Source organism: Berghia stephanieae, chromosome 4 (assembly GCF_034508935.2).
Source record: "Berghia stephanieae isolate SIO BIC M18660-M18661 chromosome 4, UCSD_Bste_1.3, whole genome shotgun sequence".
Classification (NCBI taxonomy): Eukaryota; Metazoa; Mollusca; class Gastropoda; order Nudibranchia; family Aeolidiidae; genus Berghia; species Berghia stephanieae.
The window spans coordinates 7,009,939-7,020,912 of NC_088363.1; the positions used below are offsets into that span (position 1 = coordinate 7,009,939).

A 10,974-nucleotide genomic window follows, 5' to 3' on the forward strand; every position below is an offset into this window, starting at 1 on the left:
GTTATACAGATAGAACGAAGATGACGTCACTCAGGCCTTTGTTATTGTATTTTGCCATCCGCGTTTGTGAGTGATTCTCACTAAACTGTATTATCCAGACTATAAAAGTTCATGGTCACACATGGTTTTGTGTGTTGGTCCGTTGTACTTCCGGATGGCAATGTTTTGAGCTTCTTAGCCAATCGCATACTTTCTATAGATCATCCTTATTACGTCCGCAAATCAAACCTACCAATATGTTCACGTTACTTATAGATAGTGCGGGGCGGTCCTTGGCAAGCTTAAGGACCACGGTCCTACGGTCCTTGGGAAATGAAGACCGCAAGGACCGCTCCTTTTCGACATTGAACATTCCTGAGAGACTGTTGGAAATTCGAACCGGTTTGACCTTTGAGACCGTGGGATCGTTCATTCTTGAACCGTTAAAGACCGCTACACGATGAAAACCGTGGTCTACAGGAGTAAAACACACGGAGTAGTCACACTCATTTCAAATTGTAACCTAATTAGAGAAGAGGGTGATGCCTTCTTTATTTGCTCACCGTACTTCATTGTTACATCGATAATTTAATAAAATTTGAAATTTATCCCCATTAACGGAGATAATGGCATCGCCCAAGGCGTTGATCGAGTTGTTCGTGGCGTTGATACACACACGCAACACTCCTACCCCCCCCCCTCCCCCCCCCCCCACACACACACATTAGAGGGCAGCGAGCATTGAAGAGTAAGAGAGAGACGTGAAGTTATAATAAGAGGGGGTGGATGAGGTAATAAGAGGGGTCGATGGTGACTTTTCGCCAGATCTAACAAACTCCGCTACCCATTCATTGCTGAGTAGACAGGGATTCAGAAAAAACTCGACTGCACCCGGGATCGATCTCTGGCCCTTTGCGTATAAAGAGAGTGCTCTATCAACTGAGCTATCGGGGTCCCCAAATATTCTATTGGACTTTTTTAAAATTCAGACGTTATAACTGGGTTTTTTGGAAGGAAGAAACTAATGAAACTCATATTATTTGATTAGTAAAAACACCAAACGAAATTTTAATATTATTGTATTATTTTAAATGACAACACTGCGATAGAAAGGAGTGGTGACAAGATATGGACAAAAGAAAACAAAAAATCGGATTTGCTACTTGCTAGGTTCGACACACACACACACACACACACACACACACACACAAACACACACAACTTTAGTAGTCACATACATTTCAAACAATAACCCATTAGAGAAGAGGGGTCATGCCTTCACCATAGATCATTGTCATTGCGATCATTATGGTGTAGTAAATTTTGAAATTTACCCCGTATAATGGAATCGTCCAAGGCGTGCGCCTCCTGTTCCCCCCATCTCACACACGAAAGGGCGGTTTGCGGAGTGGAGGTTGGTGGTCGTCTGCCTGTATGGTCGTCTGTGTCGTTTAGTGTATGGCAAAGGGGGGTGGGTGCGATTAATTAAGTGGGATGGGTGGTGATTGGTGGAAGATAGGCAACCGAAGGCAACGAATCGCTGGGGAAGTAGTAGGCTATGGCGCGAGACCGAAGGTGATCAGACCGGTCTTCAGCGCGGCACTAGTTGAAAGGTGATAAGAAGTGAGGACCGCCGCCGGTCTTCACTATGGGACCGATCCCCGGTTCACGGACCGGTCCTCAGCGCGGCACTACTTATAGATAGTTTGCGCTTGGCTAAGAAGCCATCCGGAAGTACAACGGACCAACACACAAACTCTGTGTAACCATGAACCTTTATAGTCTGGTTAATACAGTTCAGTGAGAACAACTCACAAACGCGGATGGCAAAAACAATAACAAAGGCCTGGGTGACGTCATCTGCATACTATCTATAGTCATAGCCCATCGCTCAGGTGTTACCCATCGCCAAATGACGAGACCCACCTCCTCAAACCGGTATCAAATGGAAGTTACCGTGATGTCAATAAATTTTGAGATTTTTGCAAGTTTTTTCTGTGTTTTTTTTTTTTAAAAAGCAAATAATTCCGAAAGTCCAGTTGGTAGAGTTCCTGCTTCACAAGCAAAGTGACAGAGATCGATCTCGGGTGAAGTCGTGATTTTTTTTCTTCAGATCCTGTCCATCCAGCAGTGATTGGGTAGCTGGGTCTGTTAGATCTGGCGGAAAGTACTTTGTCGTAGACTAGAGTCCTATCCTATCTAAAGGGTAGCAAGCAATTTCTACCTTTCGTTTCGCGCTTTAGAAACCGGAATAAATTCCGTCTCCACGGGCCTAATGGGTTCTGAAAAACCACTAACTTTTACTGCTGTGTTTTGGTAATCTTACAATTTATATCCATCGCCACCAACAGCCGGTACTCATTCACACCCGAGTTATATAAATCCAATCGGATGCTTTGACTTTGGCGTAAATGGTTTGTATCTATAGATAGAATGCGCTTGGCCAAGGAGTTCACAACATTGCCATCCGGAAGTTTAACGGACCAACACACAAACTCTGTGTAACCATGAACTTTTATAGTCTGGTTAATACAGTTTAGTGAGAACAACTCACAAGCGCGGATGGCAAAAACAATAATAAAGGCCTGTGTGACGTCATCTGCATACTATCTATAGCCTGATACTGACCAAAAAGTGACGTCAAAATGCCAGTCTTTGGTCACAAAAGAAAACAAATCGTGAGTTGTATTCAATAATAGTTCAACCAATGAAATAACTTGTTTCCATGAGCACTACTAACGACAACTCACTAGGCCGTGCAAAAACCAAATAATGACGTCAAACTGCCAGTACTTTTGGATTTCAGTATCAGGCTATAACATAACGATGGCTACGCTCAAACCCAGGACCTTAATTAACCACTCGGCCACTCCCTCCCTCTCCAGCCCCCCCCCCCCCCCCCTCTCCTCAGTTGTTAAGATTCATCTATTTAAAGATAAAACAATTTACTTACATTATTACAGACAGATCATTAATGAATGAAAGAAGAATGATGATGTTTGATGTCTCAGATCCAACGAAGTCAGTCCCGACTCCCGATTGATTTCATCCAATTGATGCTGTATGTTTAGCCAGAATACTCACAACATCCGCCAGCAGGATATAACGTACCAACACACAAAACAATACGTAACGTTAACGTTTATAGTCTGGTTGATATATTCAGTGAGAACTGCTCATAAAAATGGCTGGCTAAAAACAATAACAAAGAAGTGAGTGACGTCAATTTTGTTGCTTCTATATCCAATAGCACATCCAATCTCACGTGTTATTATTTCTACATGTTTCAATCAACCCTCATCAACACATCGTACACATGTGCATGATACACAAACACACATCACATTCAATGGAATCTTGGAAAGTTGCTTACATGTAGACTAGTCTTAGTAAAACCAAAGCTTGAGGTGCCTAAATGAGCCAGGAAAACGGAGAGAAAAAAATAAAGTGAGTAGATGTGACTCTTATATAAGGGAACAACACAAAACAAACAACGTTTCGGCCCTTGGCCTTCGTCAGGAGACAGAAAACACAAACACAAATATGTAAATTTATAAAATATCACATTTCTTCAAATGTGGAAACAATGTACGCCCTTTCCTCACATTAACATTGTTTCCACATTTGACGAAATGTGATATTTTATAAATTTACATATTTGTGTTTGTGTTTTCTGTCTTCTGACGAAGGCCAAGGGCCGAAACGTTGTTTGTTTTGTGTTGTTCCCTTATATATGAGTCACATCTACTCACTTTATTTTTTTCTCTCCACTAGTCTTCGTAGTTATCTGTGAAAGTATCCTACTTAGGTGAATATGTGTCCCACCAACTCAATGTGGTATTTCATCGCGATGAACCAGATGTCGATGTGTAAATTTAACTGGAAAACTTTGGAAAACAATGTATTTAAATATTTGGCCAGAAAACTCGTCCTTCAAATATCGATCGATTTAAATTTAAATGATCATGAGCTTGACAAAAACTCCTAAACCTGAGGCTTAAGACAGACTAAGCGAGGACCCAGGTTTGAGAATTTTTTTTTGCCGAGGACGAGGGTCATTTAAATCAATCAATATTTGAAGGACGAGCTTTCTGGCCAAATTTTGAAATGCATTGTTTTCCCGAATGCGGCAGATTTAACGGGTTTAATGATAACATTTCTGATATTCTGATTCTGTTTTGAGTTTTCATCGTTAACCAAAAGCCTAACACTAACCTCTCTCCCCCTCCGCAAAGAAAAAAAAATCGGCATAAAACAAGACTTTCTCGTTCGGATACGACGATTCGCATTTATCATATCACAAAATAATCGATACAGCTAATTAAATCAAAACACCGATATTATTCGATATACAAAAACTAAAATGTTGCAATATCATAATCTGACACTGGCCAAAATATGCTTCAACAGTCATGACGTCACTTCCCTCGTAATGACGCATGGTAACTTAGTAACTGGCTCTAAACTATCGGAACAATGGCTGACGCCCTTAAGAAATATTTTTCCGACGAGCATAAAAGCGTATTCAGAGGGGAAAAAAAACCCATTTTAATTTTGATCATGTTTTGCCCTTTACACATTCTGATCACAAGACATGAAAAGTTCTAGCCAGCATTAAGAATAAAAAGTAGGTACCGTTTTCTTTGTTTAGAACCACGATGGCCGCCGTTGCTGGGCGACGTGACATCAGACTATTGAATCCAATTAAAACGGAATTGTTTTTAATGCGTTCGTCACTTACCTATATAACACACATCAAGTCGTAGCCTTCGTTAACTCATAGCCTGACACCAGGACTTGTATTGTGACGTCATTCTAGGTTATTTCACCGCCTAGTGAGTTGTCGTTAGTCGTTCTCAAGGAAACAAATGGTGATCTCGTTGGTTGTACTCTTGACAACAACAACTCACGATTTGATTTGTTTGGTGATCTAGCCTTGTGTTTTGGCGTAATCTTTTGGTCAGTGCGTTGCCGTCGTTAACTTATAGATAGTATGCAGATGACGTCACTCAGGCCTTTGTTATTGTTTTTGCCATCCGCGTTTGTGAGTTGTTCTCACTAAACTGTATTAACCAGACTATAAAAGTTCAAGATTACACATAGTTTTGTGTGTTGGTCCATTATACTTCCGGATGGCAATGTTATGAGTTTCTTAGCCAAGCGCATACTATCTATAGCCTGACACTTACCAAAGAATGACGTCAAAAGACAAGTCTTTGGCCACGAAAGAAAACAAATCGTGAGTTGTATTCAATAGTTCAACCAAAGGAATCACTTGTTTCCTTGAGCTCTACAACGACAACTCACTAGACGCTGCACAAACCTTAAGAATGACGTCAAACTGTAAGTCCTAGCGGGTTCTCGTGTCAGGCTATAAGATAACGATAGCTACGGTCAGTGTCACGCTATGAGTTATATGAAGGCTACGCTCAAGTTCCCTGGCGTTCAAACCCTAACAAAATAATAAAGACCATAATATATGAATTCCATGTCCAATGAAAACACGCATATTTACTGTTAGTTACGCTTATGTCGGAAGCATTTGGAATTTATTATCACAATTTAAAAAATAAAAATGGAAGAACAGCAGAAGTAATTATTTACAAGGTTCCACACGGTAAGTCACGTGAGAAAAGAAAACATTCGACGTTTATAGATCTCCACAATAGAGTGAAATAGGACTCGATATTCTGAAAGTTGTGTGTGTGTGTGTGTGTGTGTGTGTGTGCAGTGTGTGTGTACTGTGTATGTGTGTGTGTACAGTGTACATTTTATGTGTTGTGTGTCATGTCACAGCGTTGCTAATGGATCAAGATCCTAGCACTTCCCCCCTCGTTTCCCCATAACAATATCTATACTCCCGAACTCTGAAAAAAAAAACAAACCCATATTAAAAAATTTGGCCATAAAACTCGTCCTTCAAATATCGATCGATTTAAATGACTCACTTCGGCGAAGTCCCAGGTTTGAGATTTTTTTGCCAAGATGAGAGTCATTTAAATCGATCGATATTTGAAGGACGAGTTTTATGGCCAAATTTTTTAATATGGTTTTTTTTTCCCCACAGTATTCAATATACAACTCCTCTCGACTGTCGACTGTCGCTGTTGTGATTGTGTCTAGAAATACGTATGTGCCATTCTACCAGGTTTCACGGCTGGGCAATTCAAATTCAATCACTGAAGGTCTTATCCCATACAGAAGCTGTTTCAATGACGAGATTGAATCTTGTAAATTGGAGATCAAATGTTTTGTTGTTTTCAAACTTTACAAAACGTCGTATTTTTCAAAAACGATTGAAATAGGGCGATTCCAAAATATCTTATTCCGATGGGGACGATCGATATAACTTTTCCTCATGCTCGAGGTCATTGGTCACATTGTAAAATCTACTCAAAATAACCTACACAAGAAAAAGTGTTCACAATTTTCGAAATATCCAATATCACAATTGGCCATTTTGTTCAGCATGATCCAAGGGTATGTTATCAACTTTCATAAACAAAGCAGCGTGTTTACATAATTTATTAAGAAATATCCAATCGTTGGACAGCAACAAATCATGTGATCGATGCCTCGGTCGGACAGAAAGGTGAGTATAGATATAGATCGCCTCCAATCCACCGATCTTTTCCAGCACTATAGCTGTGTTATCTAACTCCACATATGTTAAGGTGATTGTTGCAGTTAAAAAATATATAAAACGCTGATAATTTAAAAATCTTTGATATATGACGAGTCCAATTTAAAAAAGAAATAACCACATCAACAACAACAAAAGCAACAATAACATAAAAAACAACAACAGCAAAAACAACAATAAAAACAACAACAACAACAACAACAAAAACAACAACAAAAACAACACAAACAACAAAAACAACAACAACAATAACAACAACAACAAAAACAATAAAAACAACAACAAAAATAAAAACAACAACAACAACAATAAAAACAACAACGAAAACAACAACAATAAAAAAACAAAACAACAACAACAACAAAAGAACGAAAAACCCAACATCCTTTAAATTAATTCATTTCCTAACTAAACACACTATTCATTTTGTCCTGAATCCTTTTACTTCAAATATCGATGGAGTAAAATATCGCACAACTTGTCAAAATATCAAACCTGGGACGTTTAATAATGAACTGGAACGCAAGCTCTCATCAGCCTCATTTTAAGCGAGTTGTCGTTCGTAACACTCAAAGAATCAATGATAATCCAATTGGTAGAATAATTTAACACAACTCATGATTTGTTCTGTTTTGTGGTCTGGCCATGTATTCTTACGCAATTTTTTAGTCAGTCTCCTTGTCTACGCTCTGTGTGTGTGTGGACTATTTTGTTTAAACATCCAAAATAGAACCATTTCAACCAGTCGATATTTAGGTCATATCAGCGCCAGTAAAAAGGAAGAAAATTAGATAGCAAAAACATTCTAGATGAACAATTAGAAGGACTTGAGGAAAAAGTGAGAAAAAAGGGAATGGTGGTTCAAATAGGGAACAGATGTAGATTCCAAGAGCACACTATCGATGTACTTAGTTTGAGACCACCTAGAGTCTCACTCAGACACCAGCACACAATCCCCAATAAGAGGAATACACCCAAATGTTTAAAAATCATATGTCTAAAAAAACAAACAAACAGTACATGACAGAGAGATTATTTACAAGGAAAAAAATATCATCTCCCAAAACCCAACTATACATTAGACTGTTTCCCTCCCAGCCAATGACTCCGGCCAGGGTCAGGAATAAATCTAAGCAAATTCATTCCAAGACAAAGACAGAGAGCAATAGTCTTCAACAGTCGTAACGTCACTTCCTTCCTAATGACGTATGGTAACTTAGTAACACTGGCTCTAAACTATCGGAACAATGGCGGAAGCCGTATGAAATATTTCTCCGGCGAGCTTAAACGCGTATCCAGAGGAAAAAACCCCCATCAATTTGATCATGTTTTGACTTTTACACATTCTGATCACAAGGCAGATGATAAGGGAATGAAAAGTTCTAGCCAGCATGACGAATAAAAAGTAATTATTTTCTTTGTTTAGAACCAAGATGGCCGCCGTTGCCTGGCGCGTGACATCAGACTACTGAATCCAATTGGAAAACATATACAAGGGGATAGAAGACACAACAAGTACCTCCCTGCACACAATGAGAGGTCGGGAACTCCACCCAGCGATCGATATTTAACATTAATATGTTCTAACCAAAATGAGAAAAGTGCGTTTCATCAGAGTACGACTGAATATCGCCTCCCATTCCACAATGTGTTGGTTCCACTTCATTGACGACAAAAAACGATCACTGGCCAGGGGAGACAAAAGACTGAATTCCTAAGTAGTGAATAGATAGTATGCGCTTGGCTAAGAAGCTTATAACATTGCCATCCGGAGGTATAACGGACCAACACACAAAGCGGTGTGTATCCATGAACGTTTATAGTCGGGTTAATACAGTTCAGTGAGCATTACTCATAAACGCGGATGGCAAAAAACAATAACAAAGACCTGAGTGACGTTATCTTCGGACTATCTATACCCGATGTCAGTGATGCCAACTTGAAATTTAAAAATATCGAATTTTCCACGAGAAAAATAAAGAAACGTCTCAATAAATAGCTTTAGAAATAAATGGTTTGCATTCGGAATGATTAGAATAAATGCTTCAAAGTTCTAATTGTAGGTTCTCTGAAACTAAACATTCATTTTCCACAAGATTTCATGAATCAAAGACGCATAGTCAATGATGTTTGCTGGAGACAAAAAAATCGTAATACTACGAACTTTTCGTAATATTCGACAGGTCTGTCCTATGCTCTCTATGAATATAGATAGAATGCGCTTGGCCAAGGAGTTCACAACATTGCCATCCGGAAGTATAACGGACCAACACACAAACTCTGTGTAACCATGAACTTTTATAGTCTTGTTAATACAGTTTAGTGAGAACAACTCACAAACGCGGATGGCAAAAACAATAACAAAGGCCTGAGTGACGTCATCTGCATACTATCTATAAGATCAGCTGCTATTGTACTGTCCTGACGATAGATCTGGAGTTTTCAAGTGACAGGTCTATGGATTCCATGTTTGAAACAGGTATCGAGGGTTTGTCCTTTTACGGGAATGCGTTTGGCGGTGATTTTGTCCCTTTGATGTGTCCTATTGATGCTATGGGTTTTGGTTAAATACTCAAAAGCACAAAGAATTGTGTGTAACCTTTACCATCTAGTGTCTAGTCGATATGATTTCGTGAGAATGAATAAACTTGAGAGATTTTCTTTTTAAAATGTGAGCTTTTATACAGAGCAATATCCATTAAACGTGCTCAAAGCGTTTTAGAAGGGGTTCCTGACCAACAGCAACATGTTAGGCGATTTTTACATTTTTTTATCCGACAGAGACAACGCTGTTAACGGCCAGGTGCTCATTTTACACCTGGGTACGGTGACAGAATGTGAGTAAAAACCTTTTTCCAAGGACTCAACTATGCGCCGAGCGCGGCTTGAACCCAGGACCTTCAAATCCGAAAGCAAGTGTCATACCACAAGACGACATAGCCGCATAATGACACACAGGCTGTCTAAAAATAATAACATTCCTGAGGAATGAAAGAAGTTGAGGCCACTCACCTCTTTGTTATTGTTTTCAGAACAACATTGGTTCTCACTCTAACGTCACTCCAACCGTATCACACTGGCCAAAATTGACGCCATGATCACCGAACGAAATGAAATCGTGAGTTGAATTCAGTAGTTCAACCAATGGGATCACTTGTTTCCTCGACCATGAGTACTAATAGACAGAACGAATATGACGTCATTGAGGTCTTTGTTATTGTTTTTTGCCATCCACGTTTATGAGTAATTCTCACTAAACTGTATGAACCAGACTATAAACGTTCATGGTTACACATAGTTTTGTGTGTTGGGTCGTTATACTTCCGAATGGCAATGTTGTGAGCTTCTTAGCCAAGCGCATACTATATATAACGTCGACTCATGAGGCGGTGCACTAACCCGAAAATGACTTAAAATATAAGTCCTAGTTTCAGACGAAAACACACAACTCATAGAAAACAATAAAGCCACAAAACTGAGACACATATTGTCTCGTATGCGAGGGTACAACAGATTTATTAGTATTTTATTACACCCCTATTTTTCTTTGTCTATCGGTTACTTAGTAACGTAAGCATGCGTTAAAAATCTATAAATACACTATTATGAGTCATTATTCGCGGTTAATGATTAGCGCTAAAAATGGTGACGTAATTACATAAATAGAGATGAGAGAGAGAGAGAGAGAGAGAGAGAGAGGAGAGAGAGAGGGGGGTAGAAATAGAGAAAGATAGAGTTAGAGAAAGTTATATATATATATATATATATATATATATATATATATATATATATATATATATATAATCGTGTTTGATACAAATATGGTACGAAAAGTGCTCGACATGTAGTAATGGAGAGAATTATTATTTTTAAAAATATTTACCACAATGTTTGAGACAGTCTACATTAATGTTTCAGGCTTAATTCGCCATCGTCAGGACTGAGTTGTTTTGTTGACTGTTGTTGTTTGTTGAAGTGGTTCCGGTTTGTAGTTAATTAACAAGAACTTCCGGCGATGTGGACACGTACCGTACATCTCACTTTTCGTGTTGAGTGTGGCTTCATGAGGGTGTTTGATTATAGTATATTTCTCTTCCAGGCATAAGCTACATTGTTTTGATGTTGGTGTGTATCCTGTTGCTTTAGATAAAATTTTCCATGAAATGTTGTGGTCTAGTTTGTTGTCTTTTAATTTCCAAATATGTTCGCTGAGTTTTGTGGATGTTTTTTTGTTAGTGTCTCTAAACCGGAACCACTTCAACAAACAACAACAGTCAACAAAACAACTCAGTCCTGACGATGGCGAATTAAGCTTGAAACATTAATGTAGACTGTCTCAAACATTGTGGTAA

At 38.9% G+C, this 10,974-nt stretch overlaps 1 protein-coding gene across 7 annotated transcripts in view; it reads right to left on the bottom strand.

Moving 5' to 3' along the window:
• The window catches only part of LOC144969957 (uncharacterized), an 11,269-nt gene extending 5,500 nt beyond the window's left edge, over positions 1 to 5,769 (bottom strand). The window contains exons 1-2 of one of the 7 annotated variants that reach the window (XM_078909062.1): positions 5,584 to 5,769; positions 2,933 to 3,171 (exon numbers count right to left, since the gene is read on the bottom strand). The gene's annotated coding sequence lies outside the window, so the exon portion shown is untranslated. The other 6 variants (XM_078909056.1, XM_078909058.1, XM_078909059.1 and 3 more) reach the window with 6 other exon arrangements.
• Positions 5,770 to 10,974: the final 5,205 nt, after the last annotated feature.